General features: G+C 47.8%; 1 protein-coding gene across 6 annotated transcripts in view; it reads right to left on the reverse strand.

Annotated features, from left to right (window-relative positions):
- Nucleotides 1-21588: 21588 nt before the first annotated feature.
- The window catches only part of Kcna6 (potassium voltage-gated channel subfamily A member 6), a 34267-nt gene continuing 33005 nt past the window's right edge, over nt 21589-22850 (reverse strand). The window contains exons 1-3 of one of the 6 annotated variants that reach the window (XR_007588711.1): nt 22695-22844; nt 22109-22207; nt 21589-21970 (exon numbers count right to left, since the gene is read on the reverse strand). The gene's annotated coding sequence lies outside the window, so the exon portion shown is untranslated. The other 5 variants (XR_007588712.1, XR_007588709.1, XR_007588708.1 and 2 more) reach the window with 5 other exon arrangements.

Below are 22850 nucleotides of genomic sequence, written 5' to 3' on the forward strand. Positions count from 1 at the left end.
AGTTTGCGACATCCAGGCCCACTTGGGAAAGTGAGTCTCGAATACAGATTCTGTAAATCAGACTATTCTGTGGGTGTGTCTGTGGGGACTTGGTTGCATCATCTGATGTGGGAAGACACAGCCTACTGTGGACACCGCTCTTTCATGGGCTTAGGCCCTGGACTGTGTAAGGGTGGGAAAAGTGAACTGCACACTAAGAGAGCACGCATTTGTGTGTGTGTGTGTGTGTGTGTGTGTGTGTGTGTGTGTGTGTTCTCAACAGCGGATGCGAAGTGATGCACGGTTTTACGTGCCCGCTGATGTCATCCCTTGCTATGAAGAATGTAACCTGGAACTGTGCATTAAATACATCCTTTCTCCTTCAAGTCTCTTGTGTGGGGATATTTTCTTACAGCAGCAGAAACTAAACTAGGGCAAAAACCAAGATGCCATGGGCCCCTGACATGATCTCAGCTTCCCGCTGGGGAAGCCGCGAAACTCCCTTTATCATTTACGTTCTAAAATAGGACACATCTAATGAAATGATCATATGGTTTTTTCTTTCAGTTTATTTATATAGTGGATTACATTGATAGATTTGCATGTGTTGAACCAGCCCTGCATCTCTGGGATGAAACCTACTTGATCATAATGGATAATTTTTCTAATGTGTTCTTGGATTCGGTTTTGATCCTACCGCACGTACTGGCTTTGTGGGAGCCTAGGCAGTTTGGATGCTCACCTGGATGGAGGTGGGTGGTCTTTGGACTTCCCACAGGGCAGGGAACCCTGATAGCTCTTTGGGCTGACGAGGAAGGGGGACTTGATTGGGGAAGGGGGAGTGAAATGGGAGGCGGTGGCGGGGAAGAGACAGAAATCTTTAATAAATAAATAAACAGAAAAAAATAAAATAGCACACAGTGTAAGTTTCACAGTGACATTTTAGACACATAGACTTTGCTCCTACTCATTGTCTGTTATCACCTCTTACTCTCCCTCTCCCCTGCCATTGGTCTCTTTCCTTTTCCTTCCTAATAATCCCCTTTCCACATTCATATGTACATGCATATCTTATGTGTATACACACTTCACATATATATTTCATATATATAAGTCTAGACTGTGAATATGAGAGAAAATACAAGCTACCTATCTATCTGAATCAGGCTTGTTTTGTATCACACAGGCCATTCATTTTCATGCAAATGTCATTATTTCATGTTTCTTTACATCTGATAAACCACCACTGTGCATACAAATCTCACTTCCTTATGCATTCATCTGTAATAGTCATGCAGGTCGGTTCCATTTCTTAGCGACTGAGGCTAGCACAGCAGTAAGCATGGATGTGCAAGTGTCTCTGTGGCGTGTTGCCCTAGAGTCCTCCTGGTGCACACCCAGGAATGGTACGGCCGGATCAGTTTTTTGAGGGTGGAATGCATGAGGAGCCAAGTAGGTATGGAAGCCATGGGAACAGATGTTGCTGAAATACCGGCTTCGGGAGGCAGACCTTCTGCCTGTGGTGATGCAGCCCCACCCCCTACCTGCAAGAGGATGTTGGGGAGTTACCTAATCTCTTGTATCCTCTGCTTTCATATTAGCAAAATGGAAAAACACATACTACTTACAGCCATTTTATCCAAACTGAAACATTACCTCTGAGGGAAACTCCTTAAGATTCAGAAAATTCTACTGGGATCCTCCTTAAGTCTCAGGAAGCAGTCAATTCAGAAGTCTTAGGAAGTCCCTGAAACTTACCAGATTGAAATCCCATCCCAACCCACCCCAAGTTATATAAGCAATAAGAAGTTCTAAGGAGAAAAGACTCTCCAGCTTTTCAACTTACCAGCAAAATGTGCAGAGAGCTCCAGGTTCAAGTTTTTATGAATCATACATAACCCAGGCTGGCCTGTAGTGACACAGCTGCTTTTGAGTTGTGTCCCTGTTCCTATAATTCACTTTACTCCTGCAACTAACCCAAATTAACTCAATGATTCATCAAATTGTACTTGCATAGTATTTTCTGTGGTTTCCTTATCTGGGATGAATAAGTGTTTGTTCACATTTCCCTAGGAATATTGTCTCACAGCAACACAGCAGCCATGAAGGTCAAGGGGCTCGATATTGTGCCCCTTCCGGACAGCATATGATTGATAACTATTGTCCTTACTCTCAGCTGTCGATTATTACCACTGCCACTGTTTTTCCATAAGCACACTGGGGTATAAACAGAGAATTCTCTGCTCATTCACCTTCTGAGTTCTTCTGTCCATCGTGGGAAACTCTGTAGATCAGAAAGGTTTTGGAAAGAGGTGCAATGGAATCTGGAGTGAAGCGTTGAGTCCTCCCTGGTGAGTGTATCCCAGCTGACCTGCCCCACCCTATGGCAGGTTTGCCCCAGCCTGCTGCTTGGCAGCAGTAGGCAAATGGACTGAGATGTTGAAACTGCAAGCAAATTCTGCGTCTCACTCAGGATACCTATGAGATATTTAAAGCAGGTAGCAGGGTGCAGGTCTGAGTGGTTCCTCTGGGTTCTCTGGGGCTCTGCTTTCTTACTTACAGTAGCCCCCACTTTCAGAGTAGTTGTGAGGCTTGGGGTAGCCCCAGAATACAAGAAGACTCTGCTTGCTGTGTCTCTACCGCAAGCAGCAATAGCACTCCAGTGTGGAGAGAATAGCATCACAGACTTATACTGGGCTCCTGGCCCCAAGTGACCCACCTTTTTGAGCTCCCGATGGCTCAGATGTCCACAGTCAATGCTCCCATCTCTGTCTCCATCTCCCATGACTCTCCCTAACTCCGTCATTCCACTGTGAGTCTCTAGCAGGATACTTGTCCCGGGGCAATGTAGGCAATTACATCTCAAGATGATTAACTGAATTACATCTGCAGAGAGCCTGTATCCCAGCATCCCTCTTCTTCAATGATTGTTAGACACTGTGCAAATTTACTTGCTTTTTCTCTGTGCCCCTGTTCTCCCTGTCATCAGGACAATGTGCACACCTCTCCCTTAGGCTCCCAGAGACGCAGGGCCCATGAAGCAGATTTATACCCAGTTCACAGAAAGCAGTAGGTAGGTGGCACTGATGACTAATCTTCTCGTCAACATCTGGGAAAAGCGAAAGTCAACTGATGAATTGTCTCCACGAGGTTGGCCTGTGGACATGACTATAGCGCATTTTCTTGATTGCTAATTGATGTAGAAGGGCCTAGCTCACCATGGGCAGTGCATCCATATGTGTATGTGTATATACATACGTTTGTGTGCGTGTGTGTTTATGTATGATGAGTAAACTGGAGGGAGCAAGACAGAGAGCAACATTTCTGCATGGTTTTTTCTCCAAGTGCCTGCCTGTAGTTCCTGCCTTGGGTCTCAACCATGAGCTGAACCCTTTAAGCTAAAACAATAAACCCTTTCCTCCCTAGGTTGCTTTTGGTTATGGTGTATATCACAATAATGCAAAGCAGCCCAGAAGAGTGCGACAGCAGTGTCTGCTTAAAAGAAACGTGACGGGTTTGGGACAGCGTCTGCTTGGTTCTGCAGGCCTTACCACCTCCAGCCTGCCACCTGTTTGTGTGACTGTGTGACTTCACTTGCACCGACCTTCTAATTGAACACTCGCCATTTCCCTTTCCTTTCTCCAGAGCCACTCCCTGTTTTAGACATGGCTGGAGCCACACTCCTGCCAGCGCAGCAACTCTTGCTATTCTGACCCCTGACCCAGGGTGCTCACACACTCCTAAGCACTTCTTCTAACCCAGGAGTCAGCTACTGAGGACTCAACTGGTAGCTGGCTCCCATAAGCATGCAAAAGTAAATCTATGGGTCTTAGTTTACTTTCTGTTTATTATAATAAAGTACTGACCAAAGCGGCTTGGAGAAGAAAGGGTTCATTTCAGCTTACACTTCCAGGTCACTGTCAATCACTGAGAAAAGTCAGGGCAGGAACTCAAGGCAAGAATCTGGAGGCAGGAGCTGAAGGAGAAACCATGGCGGAACACTCCTGGCTGGCTAGGGGTGGCTTCTGGATGAAGGCCAAGGATGTGCTGAACTCTGTAAAGGAAGAGCCGCCGGCTGAGGGAAGATGGCAGCACCATGGCTCACACTCATTCCTACACCGTCATCTCAACACTTCATGGCCTTGGGGGCATCAGCAAAGACACCCATTCTCTGACATCACTGGGGAAGCTAGCAACACCATGGCTCATGCTCATTCCTACATGGTCATCTCAACACTTCATGGCCTTGAGGGCATCAGCAAAGACACCCATTCTCTGACATCACTGGGGAAGCTAGCAACACCATGGCTCATGCTCATTCCTACATGGTCATCTCAACACTTCATGGCCTTGGGGGCATCAGCAAAGACACCCATTCTCTGCCATCTGGGGAAGCTGGCAGCACCATGGCTCACGCTCATTCCTACACAGTCATCTCAACGGCCTTGGGAGCATCAACAAAGACACCCTGACATTTCTGGAAACAAGACTTTTGAAATCAAAACACTGCTATGGCCATGTTCCTTTCGAAGGCTACAGGGAGACCCCTTCCTTGCCTCTTGCAGCTCCTGTTGGCCCAGAGGACCATAACTGGCACTTCCATCCCTGCTTCCATCTTCTCTAGGTCTCTCCTCTTTCGTCATTCCACTGTGGGTCTTTTAGAAGAGTACTTGTTCCTACATCATACAGGCCACTTGCCTCTCAAAATGAACCACTGAATAACATCGACAGAGAGCCTGTTTCCAAATAAGGTCATGTTCACAGGTCCCAGAGGACAGGTTGGTATCAGCAGATATCAGGGGTTAGAGGGCACCTCTAAAGGGATTAGAGGACCTTGTATCACAGACCCAAGAGATATCCCTTTGCAGCAGAAGCAGGCATGCTTAGTTAAGAGAAGAGAGACTTTCAAAGGAGAAAATGGATTGGCGTAGGAAAAAGGTTTAATAGCTCCAAAGGGGCTGATGCATAAAGGGTGGGCCTCATAGCATGGACTTTTCTGTGGATGCTCTGCCTGTTTTACGTTGCTCTAGCTATAGCTTCATGCATTGCATGTCTCATTCGCATCCTAAATTTCCACCCAAGAATGTGCAGTGTGGTGTTAGCACGAGGCATAGGTCATCTTCAGACACTCGGGAGTATCTCTGTGGTCAGAGGACACCAGTAGTGGAAGAGGAAATTCTTAGCTGGTTTAAACACTACCCAGTTTCTGAACAACCCTAATAACCCATTTACTATACTCATAATTTCATCCATACAGGCCGGACAGGTCAGGGAGAAGCCTTGCTGAGCCCATGTTTTTTAAACCAGTGGCTTGGTCACATCATTCTCTACCTGTTTATGCTAATGACTACTTTCGTTCGGGGGAGGGGATACTGCTCTAACCATCCTGGATTCCTGAGGAGCTCTTCCATTCCACTATTCAGGGTGGATTACAGCCCTGTGATTTAAGCAGAATAATTGTGAACGAATTAGGACCCACCTCCCGGGTTCTTGGATCCACAATCTTGATAGTGAGGATATGGCCCAATTACACAGGCACATTGTAAAAAAAGCAAAAGGCCTGTGATCAGACTGATTTTCCACTTACCTGCAAAAAACATACTTACTAAGCTTCAAGGCTTTAAGCCCTTTAGCCTGTTAAAGCATTCCTTGTGTTTCATTGGTCACAGTGGCTGCTGTGACCTTCCTGCTTGTGGTCTCACAGCCTGGTGGTGAGCACTGCAGCGAGCTGCCTCTAGACGGAGTGTGAAGATCTATCCTAGACACCTAAGAAATGAGAAAGGGGAAGTGAAGTCCTGGGTAAATGTGGAACACTTGACCTGAGCATGGCCCCGTGAAGGACTGATGCCTCAGCCCCATATGAATGGCAAAGCCTTCCCCGGGGTGAGGCTCAGTGAGGAAGGCCTTCCTCCAGCCCAAGTACAGATGCTGACAGTGTGTGCAGAAAACATCTACCATAGCTCTCCCTCCTTGCCCATGTGTACGCCATATGCCAGAAGACCTGCTCCTCTCTTCTACAATAAACATGCTGAGCTTTCGGGGTGCCACGGGGTGTTTCAAGAGCCCACACCCCGAACCCAGCCCTCCTATGGATGTGTGACTGTGTGTCAGCCCCCCCCCCCTCCACTTCATTCCTTCATTGCTTCAGTCAAACCAATGCTTGGAGCTGCTAAGGAATTCTCTTGATGCATCAGAAAAGTTACTGCCTTCCTGACCTGGGAAAGGAATTCACCCCCTGTGAGAGAGACCAGTGGACAACTGAGTTGCTGAAATAATTAGAGGCATGGAACTGAGGCCCTACTTACTCGCTGACACTAGCAAGTTGTGTCACTACGCAAATCTCCTTAACTATTTGGACTTTGGTTCCCTCTTCTTCCAGGATGTGGGGCTTCGAGTTGATGGTTTCTTCATCACTTTCCTGCTCTGACTTGCAGAAGGTCCGTGTTACTTGTGTCCTGGATCCTGGAACAGATCCACTCAGTGGGAAAGGGACGGCGGCTACAATCTCCCCCTTATCACCTTCTTGGGGAAACAGTCTACTTTCCCCTGCCTTCGAACCATCCACAAAGGCCAGCACAGGACTCTGTAGCCTTGGAAGAAATGGACATTTCTCCCCACCAGGAGGCAGTGATGTTGCTACAGGCAGCTACCGAGTGCTTAAATCCATTTCAGATCTAACACCATCTATCTGCAAATAGCTTAAGACTCACAGTGGAGTGCTCTCTGTCTACTGACACAAATTCTGTTTGTCTCACCCCTGATCCACCTGGTGAAAATCAAGGTCCCTCCAATGCCCTCCTCTGCTTTGATAAATTTACCATGCAGCTCCCAGAATCAGGGAAACTACTGGCTGGTGTCCAGGAGGGGCAGGTAGAGAGAAGTGTGTGGATATTTTATACCCTCTTCTGGGAACACCAATTCTAAGCACCTCCCAGTGTTCAGTTACCTCAATGTTCTCCAAAACCCTGTCCCTTTGGAAGTTGTTGGGTTTTTTTTTAATTGAAATAGAATTACATTACTTCCCTATATCATTCCTCCTTCCAGCCCTTCCTTGCTACCCTTTCTCAAACTTCTCCCATGACTCCCTCTCAAGTTGCTAGCCCTTTTTCCCTTTGTTATATTTGTTGCACATATATATATATACATATATATATATATATATATATACCTATATGCACACACACACACGCCTTCTGCTAAATCCATTTCTGTTGTTTGTGTGTTTAGGTTTCAAGGCTGGACTCTGCATCAGACAACAAACAATGGATCTCAGTGCCAGATGAGACTAATAGTCCTTCCCCCAGCAGTAGTTCTTTGTCTAGGGGTAGGGATCCTGGGGAACTTCCCCCATTCCATATTAACACATCCATTGATATTGGGTTTTTTTTTCGGTTTTGTTTATGCAGCCATTTCTAGAAAAGACTGGCTCACAGCAAACTGTCTGGTATTCTGGCTCTTACAGTCTTTCTGCCCTTTATCCACAATGTTCCCTGAGCTATAGAGGCAGGAGCTGTAATATGGATGTATTCATGGGGCTGGACTTCCCAGTCATTGACCTCTGCATTTACCCTGTTGTGGTTTTCTGTGACAACCTCCATTTGCTGCAAGGAGAGGTTTCTTTGCTAAGGGGCAGTAGCTACACTTCTCCAGGAAATATGGCTTCCACACCTCCTTCAGGTTGTTGGGTTTTTTGTTTGTTTGTTTTGTTTTTGTTTTTGTAGCTCCAGAAACACCAGACAGAGCTGTGTCCAATACTCACTTCAGCCAGTGTGTCCACAAATACATTTTGGGAGCTTATAATGGCCAGGCACAGACCTTGGACTGGAATTGTGCCTAGCCATTTTAAGCACCCTTTAGGGTTTTAAGGAAGCTTTGTAACATTAGCATGAGTGATACTTTCACTGGAGGTTGGTGACAAACTATATCTTGAGTTCCAGTGGGCTGGCAGTCTCGTCCTATCTTGCTTTATCTTTCCTGTAGCCATCCTCCACCCTGAAGCCAATATGATCCAAAAGTCATCTCATTAGCAAACAAAGTGGCAGGACTACTTCAGAGATTCCAGAATTTCTAGGACTTTACAAAGAGAGGGGACCAAACCAAAACATACTTCATCACGTCATCTCCTCCCTGAATCTCCACTTTGCCAGTCTACTTCAAGGAACAGAAAAAGGTCTCCTAGGATCAGTCACATAATCTGACACTTTGCTGTTATCTACTCAGCCAACAATTGCCTGCTTATTTGGCAACAATGGCCTAGGTACAGAAGTATTGATTTGTGAGCAAAATAAACAAAAACCCCTTTTCATGTGGGACGTAGTGGCAGAAGACAGTGATAAAGTATACGTGGGTAGATCACACATGGTGATAAACTTAGGATTCCAGGGCATGGGTTAGGAATTCAGAAAGTAGGTTAGGAGTCCAGATTATAGGTTAGAAGTCCAGAGTGTAGGTGAAAAGTCCAGAGGCAATACCGCTTTGGGGTATATATCCAAAGGATGCTCAATCGAGTCACAAGGACATATGCTCAATGATTTTCATAGCAGCATTATTTGTCATAGCCAGAACCTGAAAACAACCTAAATGCCCCTCAACTAAAGAATGGATAAGGCAAATATGGTACATTTACATAATAGAGTACTACATAGCAGAAATACATTTACATAATAGAGTACTACATAGCAGAAAAAAATAATGACATCTTGAAATTTGCAGGCAAATGAATAGAGCTAGAAAACATTATATTGAGTTAGGTAACCCAGACCCAGAAAGGCAATTATCATATGTACTCACTCATAAGTAGTTTTTAAACACAAAGCAAAGAAAACCAGCCTTCAAATCACAACCCCAGAGAACCTAGATAACAATGAGGACCCTAAGAGAGACTTACATAGATCTAATCTACAGGGGAAATAGTAAAAGACAAGACCTCCTGAGTAAACTGGGAGCATGGGGGCTATGGGGGAGGGTTGAAGGGGAGGGGAGGGGAGAGACAGGGAGGGGAGCAGAGAAAAATGTATAGCTCAATAAAATCAATTTTAAGAACGAAACAACCTTAACATTAAATATAGACACTACCTCAGGGTAAAGGGCTGGTAAAAATTTTCCAAGCAAATAGACCTAAGAAACAAGCTAGTGTAAGCCATTCTAATATCTAACAAAACAAACTTCAAACCAAAGTTAATCAAAACAGACAAGGAAGAAGATTTCACTCTCATCAAAGGAAAAATCCACCAAGATGGTTTTTCAGTTCTTAACATTTATGTGCCAAGTACAGGGGCACCCACATTTGTAAAGAAAATACTACTAATGTTTAACACACATCAACCCTCACACACTGATAGTGGGAGAGCTCAATACCCCACTTTCACCAATGGACACATCATCTAGATAAAAACTAAATAAAGAGGTATTGGAGCTAACAGACCTTATGTAACAAATGGACCTAACAGATATCTACAGAACATTTGACCCAAACACTAAAGAATATACATTCCTCTCAGCATCTTGTTGAGCTTTCTTCAAAACTGACCGCATAGTCAGTCACAAAGCAAGTTTCAACAGATACAACAAAACTGAATTAACTCCCTGTATCTTCTGACCACCATGGGTTAAAACTGGATTTCAACAACAGCAGAAAGCCTACAAACTTAGGTAAACTGAACAATTCTCTTCTGAATGACTACTGAGTGAAGGCAGAAATAAAGAAAAAAATTAAAGACTTCCTAGAATTCAATGGAAATGCATGCACAACATACCCAAACTTCTGGAACACAACAAAAGCAGTGCCAAGAGGAAAGTTCATAGCACTAAGTGCCTTCATAAAGAAACTGGAGAAATTTCATACTAGCAATTTAACAGCTCATCCGAATGCTCTAGAACAAAAGGAACACACTCAAGAGAAGTAGACAGCAGGAAATAATCGAACTGAGGGCTGAGATCAATAAAACAGAAACAAAGAGAACAATACAAAGAATCAATGAAACGAAGAGCTGGAGGGTTTTTTTTTTTGAGAAAATCAACAAAATAGACAAACCCTTATCCAAAGTAACTAAAAGACACAGAGAGAATATCCAAATTAATAAAATCAGAAGCGAAATGGGGGACATAACAAAAGACGCCAAGGAAATTAAAAGAAATCATTAGCTCATTCTTTAAAACCCTATATTCTGAAAAATTGGAAAGTCTTAAAGAAAGGGATAATTTTCTTGATAGATACTACTTATCAAAGCTAAATCAAGATAAGATGAACAATTTAAATAGACCTATAACCTCTAAGGAGATGGATGCAGTCATTAAAAGTCTCCCAATCCCCACCACCACCACCACCAAAAAAGTAAGCAGCTCTAGTGCAAACTTCTACTGGACTTTCAAAGAAGAGCTAACACCAATACTCCTCAAATTATTCCACAAAATAGAAACATAAAGAACATTGCCAAAGTCATTTTAGGAGTCTAGGTAACAAAGAAGGCTCAAGGGAGGAAGCATGGATCTTCCTGGGAAGGAGAAATACAATACATTTCACAGGTGGACTGGGGGTGGGTGGGATGGAGATAGGAGGGATCAGGTGGGGGCAGGGCAGAGGGACGAAGGAAGAGATTACTAGGAGAGATGACTGGAATTGGGGGCCCTAGGGGACAATGTAGAAAGCTAGTTCAGCAGAAACTCCCTGGAATTTACAAGAGTGACCCAGGCGGTCCAAAGTCTCCTAGTGATGGAGGTTATGGAGCCAACCTGGCCATCGTCTATAACCAGGCAAGGCTCCCAGAAATGGGACTGGGACATCAACTCAGCCACAAAACCTTTGACCCACAACGTGTCCTGCCTGAAAGATGTGCTAGTGTAATGGTTGTGTGGAACTTTTGGGAACAGCCAACCTATAGCTGATCCAATTTAACGCCCACATGAAGAGCTGTTCTTGCAAACTAATGCTGGTTCAGTTCCCAGCACCGACACGGTAGCATGCAACCACCTGCAACTCCAGATCCAGGGGCTCTGACACACACTTCTGGCTTTCTCTTCTCAGTGTACATATAGACATGCAGGCATACATACACACACGCACACACACACACACGCACACACACACATACAATAAAACTAAGAGGAATAAAATAAATTAATATTAAAATTTTTAAAAAGTTAAAAAGAGCATTTGAAGTGTAAGGTGGGAATTCAGAACGTGAGCCTAGAGTGCTGGCATCCAGGAGTCCTTCAGAGACTGGTGGAAGTAAGGAAGATAAAACGGTGTGGGCTAGAGTAGCCATGGTTTGGACAGGGTAAGAGTGCCTCTAGGAAGACACGGGACTCTGGTGTTGTCCCCACCTGCTAATGGAGGCCGGGAGGCCATGCTGCTCCAGCTGTGTACAGTTCTGACAATGCTGGTCCCCAGGTCAGCTCTACCATGGGAGAACCACCTCCCCAGAGGTCCTGCCAACAGCACAGAACCACAGCAGCGTCCCAGTCTGGGCAGGTCTGAGGGACAGTGTGACTGTCTGCTGACAGGTCAGAATGCAAGTCTCCCTCTCTCCCTGCCTCTTTCTACGTCTGATCTAAAGGAAGGTTCAGTCCAGTGATGCGGGAAATAAAGATGGAGACAGGCAGAGTGAGCGCTCGGGAAAGGGTTTAACTGGGAAGACAGCAAGGTTGGAGCAAAGGGTGGGCCCAGCTTCCCACTAGAATAGAGGTAGCATTTAATCAGCTTGTTGGAGTGGTCTGGACCATGATTGTGGTTAGTCTTGAGGGTGGTATTTTTAAAGATTTGCTCTGTGTATGTGTCGGCACGTGCGCGCGCACGCGCGCGCGCGCGCACACACACACACACACACACACACACACACACACGTGCTAGCACAGAAGCCAGAAGAGGACACTGGGTGTTCTTTTCCATCATTCTCTACTGATTTTTTTTTTTTTTTTGAGGCAGGGCCTCTTTCTGAATCCAAGGCCCAAGTTTGGGCTAGACTAGAAAATAGCAAGCCCCAGGGATCATCCCATCCTCACCCTCCTTGGTGCTGGGATTGTAGGCATTTGTAAGGATGACCAGCTTAATACACTGGGATCTGAACTCCAGTCCTCATGATGAGCAAGCCCTCTTAACTGCTGAGTCATCCCTGTCCTGAGGATGGTATTATATTTAGAACTGTTACTCATGGTTCCAGGGATGCTCCCCAAGTAGATACAGCTCCGTAGCCACTTGGTCCTTAGAGGCATCCCCACACTCACTTGGTAGGCTTTCTCTCTCACAGCGAGGGCATAAACGATGGGCATTGCATATTTTATTGACAGGGGAAGAGAGATTTTGTGGGTAACTGATGTATGGATTAAGGCGGTGAGAAGTGATTATCTTTCATCCCTGTGAGTGTCCCCATTTCTGTCTCACTTTTTACTCACTCCTTGCCTGTACTCGAGATTGTAGAGGAACTGGAGGAGCAGGCTGACATGAAGAACCCGCTCAGTCTCAGGAAAGACATGGCTCCAGAAACTGAATCGTGTGAGGAGCGAGGAAGGAGAATCATGTGAGGCTGGCAGTTGGGTAGCTGCCAGGCTGCCAGCTGGGACATCCCTTCTGTCCATTCATGTGAAAACAGAGACAAGAGAGTCTGTGGGTTCAGTGGAAAGTGCTTTCACCATCTAGAATTTTCTGTCCAGGTCCTAGGGCCCACCTATATTCAAGGCATGTGAAACCTGCTTCCAAATTTCATGGCCATTGGAGTGACAGGCTCTGGGAGACCCAGAAAATAGCCCTGAAGACCCCAAACAGCCATTCTACAGGGCACCCCATTCTCATTTTCAACCCTTCTCTAAAGCCAGAGGCCTTCCTCCTGCCAGGTTCAGTGCCCATGCACCTTGGCCAGCAGCATATCAGAACACATAGGGTCCTCTCCACCCAGGGCTTTATCTCTGCCTGCTCGGGGCTGGTTTCACGGCCAACACATAGTCTCATACCGTAAGGAGAGCCAGAGTAAAGATACTCAGGGAAACGACAATGTGATCATCTCAACCGATAGCAATGTCGTCTCAGCTGCTGGGGTGGAGGTGTCTATTACTCTAGGAGACTTGGGAGCTTGAGGTAGAAGCAGGGATGGTTCTGTTTGAAAGCAACCTGCTCCTGCTTCCATCTGAGACCCATCTTCTCCCACTCTCCAGAGCCTTTCCTGGGTGCCCCTCATCTGCAGGCAGGTGCCCCTACCCATTGCCCCAACCTTTCCTACCCTGCTCTTCAAAATCTGCATGAGAAACACTTGGTGATTTGGCCTCCGTAAGGGCTTTAAAAATAGACTGTGGATCCCCTAATTTTTTTTTTAAAGTCCCTGGTTAAAAATAGCTCTCAGCGTCTAGGGGAGAAAAAAAAAGAAAGAAACTGCAGCAAAATTCAATTGGAGCAGTGACTTTTCTGCTCTGATGTTCCGGGCCAGTTGCAGCGTGGAGAAGGCTGCAAGAGAGAGCAGGGACAGGGTTCCTTCAAGGACAGGGACTATGAGAGATGGCAGGCAAGCCATCCGGCACAGACACCTCTCGTTGTTCTCTGGATTTTGGTCAGTGAATCCCTCCTGATCCAAAACAGCCAGGCAGAGATCAAGACACGGTTCAGAGCAGCAGCAGATGCCCAAGCTGGGATGAGAGCATGTGTGGAGGAAGCTCAGGGACCAGGCACCCCCGAAGGGTTTCCAAAACGTAAGTCTCAGGGAGCCATGGAGCAGAGTAAGTCCTATGCTGTCCAGCAGCAAGCAGAGAACTGGGGGTGATGACCCTTAGGAAACGGCCGTTAGGAAAACCAAGCTCCCATCCAGGACTTGAATACATGGGGATGGATAACCACAGACTTTTATGCAAGATTCTTTCTGTAGCTCGTGGTGAGGAGCGATGTTGGGGAGACGAGAGAGCGACATGGAGAAGGGGTTTCACTGGCCAAAAGGGAGGGTGTCTGAAGTGGAAGCAAATAGGTTCTATACTTGCACACTCATACCCACGCACACACACAGACATGCTCACATCCACACACTAAGCACATACACACACAAGTGTGCAGACATACCATGCACACACATATCCACTTCACACACACACACACACACACACTCATCTACACAAACATGTGTTAACAGGCATACCATAACCATATCCACATAGTACACATATACACACATACTACAGAGATGCTCATGTACACATATACACGTTCACGTCACACACTCACACACTCACACACGTACTCATACTTAACACACAACACATAGCATGCACACATGTTTACTCATACACCCATATGCAGACATGCAATCTCTTTACAGACAGTTTGAAAGTCTCTGCCCATTTCTTCCCGTGAGCTGCCTTCATGTGCCCTGACTGTGCCCACAGGGGAAGGCTCTGGTTACCATTTAGCTACCCAACGCTGACAGCACGTGTTTTCATATGTCACCAGGGCTTGAGCACGCTGGTAGGCTAACTAAACAGGGGCCTGCCTTATTAGGAAAACCATGTGTGCTTCTGAGAAACATGTGGCAAGTCCCCACACTAAATTCTTACAGCCAATTAAAGCTCCCGTGGTTCGTCATCGAGGTTGTACTTATGTATGTGACGGAAGCTGTCCTGCAGATAAATTAGAGCCCCACATGTCCCAGTGTTACCTGGACTCCCTTCTTGCTTCTCTCGGAAGTTGCAGGATGGCTGCTGTCCCGTCTAGAAGAGCACAGGGGTGCTTCTCAGTGACTGACACCGGAGCTACTTTGAAATACCTTGAGGGCTATGATTTGTTCACAATGCTCACACAACACAATGCTCAGGTGGAGAGGAGAGCAGGGGGGAGGAGAGGGGAAGAAGGGAGAGAAGGAGGGTGAGGTTTGCATGCATAATGGTCATAGAGAAAGAAGAGGGCTGAGTATGCTCACGTTGAGAGGAAGTATCCAAGTGCATACTGCTCACGGGGAGGGGAGGGGACTGAGTGCCTGATATCAGGTCGTATAGAAAAGAAGATGCAGAAAGAGGCATGAGTGTCACAGACACGGAGTAGCCTGTTCCTGATGACGGACTTTGTATCCATTCCTTTGCCCTGATGGGTGTTCAAGATGTGAGCATCCTCCACAGAGATGAGCTAAGGGTGTACAGTGTGGACCATGAGCCTTTGCAAATTCAAAGAAGGTAAACTACAACTGTCTCATTTTGTCTTCTTAACTCAAGGACCGACTTAATTCTTTCTGCTACAAAATCCCCGGTCCTTCTCACTCCAAGGGCACATAACCAGACCTGAAACTAGCCAGTCTTGCTGCAGACTTGTGTCCCCTCCTACACATGCCTGGGCAGGAAATGTCCTGGTTCAGCCATCACAAGCCCCCATCATCTCTCACAACTCCGACTCCCCTACACACACACACACACACACACACGCGCGCGCGCGCATGCACGCATTCACACACCACTTTCTGCAGCCCAAGACAGCAGAAGATCCTTATTTCTTCTCATACTAGCACACACGTATTGCATAACGGGATTGATGTAAGAGGCACTTTGAGGAACGGAAGGAAAACCAAGTGCCTTGGGAAACAAACAGCCCCTCCCCTCTTCGCCAGGCACGTGGTTCTTGATGGCATCTGTGCACATCCAGATTGCAGCGCTGTGCTGCGGTCCTGGAACAGCGAGCCGAGCCGAGCCGAGCGCGTTGTCGGTGTTCTCAAAGGCTTTGCTCAGCCTGCTTCAGTACTTTTCCTCTTCAAACGCTCAGGGCTGCAAAGCAATGGCCTTGTCTCCCTCTAGTGGCCAAAACTCACAGAGCTGATCTGGGAGTCGAGGCTTCCGTTGCCTTGGAGACTAACTACTTGCTCATCTGCGGAGTTGACTGTTACCTATAAGCTAAGAAGCCCCCAAGGTATAAGTTTAGAACTCACCAAACTGCATGTGGGTGACATGGGGTCATCATTGTGTTCCAGGTTTAATAGCACAAAGTACCGGTCCCCTGACCTGTAGAATGACCTTTGCCTAGGAAGGAAACACTCATACTTGGACCCTTCTTAGCTGGGATGGTAGCTCATTGACAGGGTGCTCCCTAGCATGCACACGTTCCTGAACCCCTTAATTCTATCCCCACACCCACATAAACCTGGAGTAGTGATGCAGGCCTGTAACCCCGGTGAGTTCCAGGGCAAGCTGAGCTGACCTTGTCTAAAATAAAAATAAAAAATATTAGACATTTCTCATACCTGCTGGTTCAGCAATTCTTGGAGTTGCAGCTCAGAAACCCACTCGGTCTGTCTGTCTGTCTGTCATAACATCTGACTTTGTAGTCCAGGTTGGCCTTTAAGGTTCAGCTCTTTTGACTCCACCCCTGTGTGCTGAGATCCTAGGCAGTGCCTCCAGGCTCAGGTAGGAATTTGCATAATACATTCCCCAAGTGATTCTGACCTTCATGCAGAGGGAGACAGGGAAGCCCAGATCAAGAGCTCTTGGTATTTCATTCCTATTCATTTTCAGAAACCTCGTATGAGTTCTAAGGAGCTGACCAAAAAGAAAACCAGAAGGAACGTACCTCCATTAATAATTACCAGTAATGCACCAATTAGACCAAGACTCCTTTCTTCCAGATGCCCTCCCCCACACACACACACTGTCCTCCTGCTGTTACCCAGTTCTTCAGAACCCATCAGGGAGACTGCAGATGCAGCTCAGGTGCTAAGTTGCCTAGCCTGCACAAAAGCCCGACACTCTATAATCCGGGTCTGGTGGTGCATGGGTGCGGTGCCAGCCGTGGGGAAACAGACGTAGGAAGGTCATCCTTGGCCACACAGTGTGTTTGAGGCCAACACGGCACTTATGACACCCCATTTCAGATTTTTATAGAAGCAGAGGCACCATGACTCACACCTTTGATCTCAGCGCTCAGGAAGCAGAGACAGGCAAATCTCTGTGAATCTGAGCAGCCTGGGCTACCTAGCATGTGCCAGGCCAGCCAGGGCTACCTAGCAAGACCTTGCCACAAAAACACCTGGACAAGCACAGATACGAAAACAGCTTGAATGGAGGCTATGCTACCAGAGCATTTTTGAGACGTAACGCTTGGAATTGGAGAGGAGTGAAGATCTTCTAGCATGTCAGCCTCCCCCTGGAACCTCGTTAAGGGGCTCCAGTCTGCAAAGTGTAAGTTTGCCTGGAGAGGAAGGCAGCCAGGGCAGGAGATGAGGGTCTGGTGAACACGCCCTTGCGCCACTTTTAATATGCTCCTCTCCAAACTTTAAAATGCAGGGAGCCAGCGACCCACAGTGCAGGAGACCAAATGCACATAGCTTATAGGAAATAACCCGAGGACATTTGAATCAGTTCTCTGCTTGACAACGTGGAGGAAAGTGAGGCGTGGACTCAAAGACTGGCTCTGGTGTGGGGGCATATTCCCAAGTTCACCTTTTCCTCAGGCCCCTCTTATCCCAGGAACTGTTACCAGGAGGCACTCTAAACGCCTTGACTTGCTTTTTAGCTCAGTAAGATCCCATAAAATTTCTGTGACCAACTGATATTGGATCTGGAGAATTGTTCTTCCAAGAGACACTTGATTTTTTTGCTTTGTCATCTCCTTAGTTCCTGGGGATAGTACTCCACAGAGGAAAACTGGACCCAGGTCCCCTGGTCACCAGGCTTCTTCTGTGTGGAATTTCTACCACATACTGATTCCTGTTGCTCCCTCAGTCCTTCCAGGGGATTATGGGCAACCCACAAGCGAAGGTTCTGGAAGTTGCCTACCTATTTTCACAGGCCAGGGAACGAGGAGCCTTTGGCGCCTCTGTTGCTTCCAGATCTGCACAGGAGGTCTGAGAAGCCGTGGTTACCAGAGCACACAGCACCGCCAGGGCAGCTTGTCACCCATTTACCCCTAGTCATGGGCAACACCGGTGCAGCTGCACCCCATCAGGGGAACTGTGGCAAGTCTCTGTCAACAACAGACCCTAATAGTCCCAGCTAGATGGCTATACAGACTGCGGGCCCTGAATAGGTTTGCCCAGGAGGGCTTTGACTGCTCCTTCCAAACGGAAGTAGCGCTGGCTAACTCAGGGGCACCAGGGGCTATGGTGCGGTTAGGAAGGAAAGTGGTTGTAGCTCCCTCTAGTGGACTGTTGCCAGAAAGCCGAAGTGGAGAGAAGTGGAAGAAGGGGCCTGACCTGGGCAGACATCAGAGCTACTGGATGTCACTGCAAAGTAATGGATTTGCTCTTCAGAGGAAGCTGTTCCCATCACACTCAGCACAAATATCTTGGTGACAGAGGCTGTTCTCACGATCAAGCGGCAGGTGGACCAGAGTTCGGGGGAGCTGATCCCCTGCGCGGGAGCCTCTCTAGCCATCGTCACTCTGCTGTGAACAAACCAGAGACTTAGCTCCCCGAGACTAGCTTCCTTCCATTTGCCAGGAGTTGGGGGGGGGCAGTCAGCCAGACAAACCCCATCCCCGTGTTACTCTGAAATGCTGGGTTTCTGTGACCATGACTCAGGGAACTCACAGTTTATTGCTTGTCAATCAAGCTAACCCACAGGTCACCAACTTCCCCACACCTTGCCCTCGTGGTGATCAGTCGAGAGCCCTTTCCCTTGCCTCACCCACGCTGCCCTAATTAACCAAGGGGGTTTTGTACTCGGAGGTCAAGCTGAAAGAGAAGGACCCTCCTCTGTGATTGGACAGGAAAAGGCTCTGGGCTAAAGGTGCCATCAGAGCTATTGGCTGTTGTGAAGATGGGACTGAAGAACTCACACTAGCAAGAAGAGAACATCCGCAGGACCCATCCCGTAGCAAGGAGAGTAAAGACGATGGCTACCTTACATAGACTTACAGCCAGTGTAGGTCAGCGAGACTCTACTGTGCTCCCAGTAACCTATAAAACGGCCATTCTTGCCTGGGTACCAGACTCATTTCTGAACTAAGCAAAGTCATCTGGTTATTATAACTGCCTGCTGCCAAACGAAGAAGTTTACCGAGATAAACCAGTGTGGGTCTCCCTAGTCAAGAGGCTTTGTTCCCATCATGCACCTGTACCTGGAAATGAGTTCATGCTGGTGGCTTGTGGACAGAAACACAAACGTCAAAGCTATGAAGCAAGAAGAGACACTGGGGGTCACAGGTCATGCTGCCCATTTTCCAGATGGGCTCATGGGGGAAGTGAGGACCCGAGGAGGCTTGGTATGTGTCACACAGAGTTGCTGCCAAGTCTTCAGGCTCTCAGGCTGAAGCTCTTGTCCCTCCACCAAACTATATAGCCACCGTGAACTTGAACGGATGGACAGAACTGAAGTCTTCTCGCCACCTCCCAGAGAGATGTCTGTTCACTCAAGAGTGTCATGTTACATCACTTATCTGACAGCTCACCCTGGAAACGGACAAAAAAACCACCCCTAGACTGGTGCGTGACCCGTGCGATTCTGCCGCCGTGGGCTTGGAACACGTTGCCCGCACCCACCGTGCTCTGGGGCTCTCTGGTTACTTTTCCTGGGTGTGTTCTGCCACTTGACTGAAAAGCAGGTGCACCCGACTCTGGGTCTGATGGAAGAGAGAAACGTGAGGAGAAGCGTGAAGAAGTGAGAGGGAGGCTGTGTGGGGGAGGAGAGCGAGAGACGGGGAATGAATCATGGGAACTCTGCTGTACCCCATCCCAGGTCCAGGGTCAGGATGACAGGTGGGCATGGTGACAACAGCCTCCCCCTCCCACCGGCTTTCTGGAGAAAAAGAGGCGGCTGGAAAATGCTCAAACTCTCATTCACCTGGACTGAACAGTGGGGAGGAAATGGGAGCCATGGCGTGGTAGAGAGTCAACCAGGCCCCGCCCCCAGCCCCGCCTCTGTAACCAGTTCCTGTCCACCAGTGGCAGCCCAGAAGTGGGTCCAGCCACTGGGCCCACGTGCTGGCTTGGCTGACTGCCTTTCTTCCCCACATCACCCCAATTCACTTCGCTAAGTTCACAGCCTTCGAGTTTTCCTGGCCGTCCATCCTCTCATGTCCCGCATCCCACCTCTGTTGTTGACACTGCTTTCCCTAGGGATGAGATTTGGCCATGTCTCACTGGCTCCACTGAAGCAGCCGGATCCAAACCATCCACTCTCTAAGATTTTTCAGCCTCATCACTGGTGATTCCGGGAAAACTAATCACTCTTCAGAATCCTGTAGGAATGGCTTCCTGCTGTCCCAGAGCACAGAAGTCCCGTGGGGCCCTGACTTGCCCGTTCCACCCTCCACCTGAGGTTTCTCTGCATCGTCTCCTACCCTGCTGATGGCTGGCTAACCTCCAGCCACACGGCCCCTCCCTCTATCTACAAACCAACTGCCATGTTCCTACCTTTGCATGTGCTCAGAGTGGACCTTTTACTCCTGATCTAATGACCTCCTGGACTTTACCCAAGCACCACCTCCTCACTCAGTCCTTCCCTGCCCCCTTTTCTCAATAGTCCTATATTGCAGATAAACTCACCCACTGTACAAATATCTATTCATTTGCCGTATTAAAGTCCTGCCTTTCCTGGACAGGACCCAATCTTAATAACAGCCATTGAGATTATTTAGTAGCAAGAGAAGTCTGGTGGAGAAAAGTGTGTGTGCGTGTGTATTTGTGTGTGTGTGTGCATGTTTGTTCAACCGTGTGTGTGCATGTGTGTATGTGTGTTTATGTGTGTTGGAGATGTTTGACGGTCATCTTCACTTGCAATCAGTGGTTTACGGACACTTGATCATTTGAATAAGTACTTTAACCATATTTATCAGCCAGAGTCTATGCTTTCTCCATTCATTCACTGGCCCAGATGACATTCACAAATGGTCCTTGCACATCGGGTGTTCTAGTGGACATCGGGTATAGCCTTTCTGAGAATATGGTCCCTAGGGTAGGGTAACGGGCCCAGCTGTGACAACTAATCTGAGTGAATCTTAGCATTAAGGCAGACAGACACATGCATACAACACCTGACTAGGAAGTAAATATAGACCAAAAGGAACAAATACTTGGGTGAGTGGCTGCTGGTGGGGATGTCCCTCTCCGGAGACCCCAGAAGAGAGTAGAGGAGTGATTGTTGGGGGACTTCCAGAATACCATTACTGTTGTTCTCATGAGGACAAGCAGTCAGCTATGGGCTCCAAGGAGAACAACAAGAGTCACAGGATGAGCTGGGCATGGTGGTACACACACTGTAATCTCGGCCTTAAAGAGGCTGTAACAGGAAAATGAAGAATTCACGGTCATCTTTGTCTACATGGTGAGGTGAAGGGCAGCCTGGGTTGCATGAGAAAGCCTGTTTCAAATAAGGAAAGGAGAGACCACTCTCACTCCCCTGCGGAACCTATGTATGATATCAGCAGACCCTGGGAAGCCCTTGAAAGACAGTTCTGACCTTGACGTACGCCCTGTGCTGAGACCCAAGAGGCAGAGCATGCTAAACAGTTGGTCTCCTTGGGGAGCATCCCCTGCCTGGGCCAATCTGCAGAAGCTGATGGAGAGCCTTCTCTAGTGGCCCACGAGTGGGCACCGTGGGTGAGAAACATTGGGAAGCTAGCCAAGTGCTTTGGCATCTGCGCATCTGCCTGCCTTTGTCAAAGCCATGCGACGTGAGTGCTGAGCTTGGCTCTTGGAATTGTTACACAGCACAAGGCCTGGCCTCTGAGACTGCCATTTATTTATGAGTTAACTCTTCCACAGCCAGACCACGCCTGGACGCCTCCGCAGCAACGTCGTGGCTTCTTTGGCTCCCACATCATCCCATCCCCTTTTCTCTGTTGGTCATTCCATCAGCTCTCACCCTGCTCCTGTGGCCCCACCCCCAGCATTCAGAATCCCATCTTTAACTACAGGAATTCCCCTATCTTTCCATCCCAGTCACTGTGTGGAAGGCCACCAAGGGCTATCCGGCGGAGTCATTCATTGAGGAGGGGTGCCATCCTGCCATCCTCCAGGGAACTTGAAGGCCAGGTGTTCTGGGTCCAGCCACTCTGCGCGAGGCGTGTGTAGGTTTCCCCGAGTGGCCCACATGCAGCCTGACCCTGAAAGGGGGAAAAGAAGAACAAAGGAAGTTCAGATAAGGACGTGAGGACATAAACACGGGAGACGCCATCATACAAACTCTAATTTGGCTTTTTTCCCTCGTCTCCCCCAGCACTCACAAGGACCCGCTACCAGACCTCCACTCTCCTTGTTCCATCTTGCACTGTGACTACAGAACTGGCCCGCGGTAGGTGAGCGCAGGCCAGCGGAAGCCCGTCCTCCTTCCTGATTCAAGCCTGTAAGAAGGCGAAGCATCCCTAAGCTGGTGGCTCATCACGTGCCTGAGTGGAAACTGAGCTACACATCAGGAACTCAGGCCATGCTTTCCTCACAGCTTTCATGTGTCAGCAGCTCCAGTGTAATTTCCGCAACAGTCCCCAAGCAAGACACGTTCAAAACCATTCGACCCGGAGCTGGAAAATGGCAGATTAAAAGGCACCCACCATACAAGGCTGAAAACTTGGTCTGATCCCTGGAATCCGTGGTGGAAGGAAGGAAAGAACTGACTCATTCAAGTTACTCTCTTGTTGAAATAGGAGCGGCAGGGCTGCGTCCCCAGCACCCGGCCGCCCGCATGGCTAGCTTATACCCAGAAATAATTACACGGAAACTGTATTCTTTCAAACACTGCCTGGCCGGCTAGGTCCAGTTTCTTATTGGCTAGCTCTTACATATTGTTCTAACCCATTTCTAATATTCTGTGTAGCCCATGAGCTGGCTTACCAGAGAGGATCTTAACCTGCGTCTGTCTGGAGTGGGAGCATCATGGCGACTCTCCACCAAGACTCCTTCTCCCAGAATTCTCCTGTTTTCTCCACCCACCCAAGGGTGGGCCTTATCAAGGGGCCTAGGCAGTTTCTTTATTAATAAGAAATCACT

Source organism: Alexandromys fortis, unplaced genomic scaffold, assembly GCF_014885135.2.
Source record: "Alexandromys fortis isolate MF-2015 unplaced genomic scaffold, M_Fortis_MF-2015_v1.1 scaffold_208, whole genome shotgun sequence".
Taxonomy (NCBI): domain Eukaryota; kingdom Metazoa; phylum Chordata; class Mammalia; order Rodentia; family Cricetidae; genus Alexandromys; species Alexandromys fortis.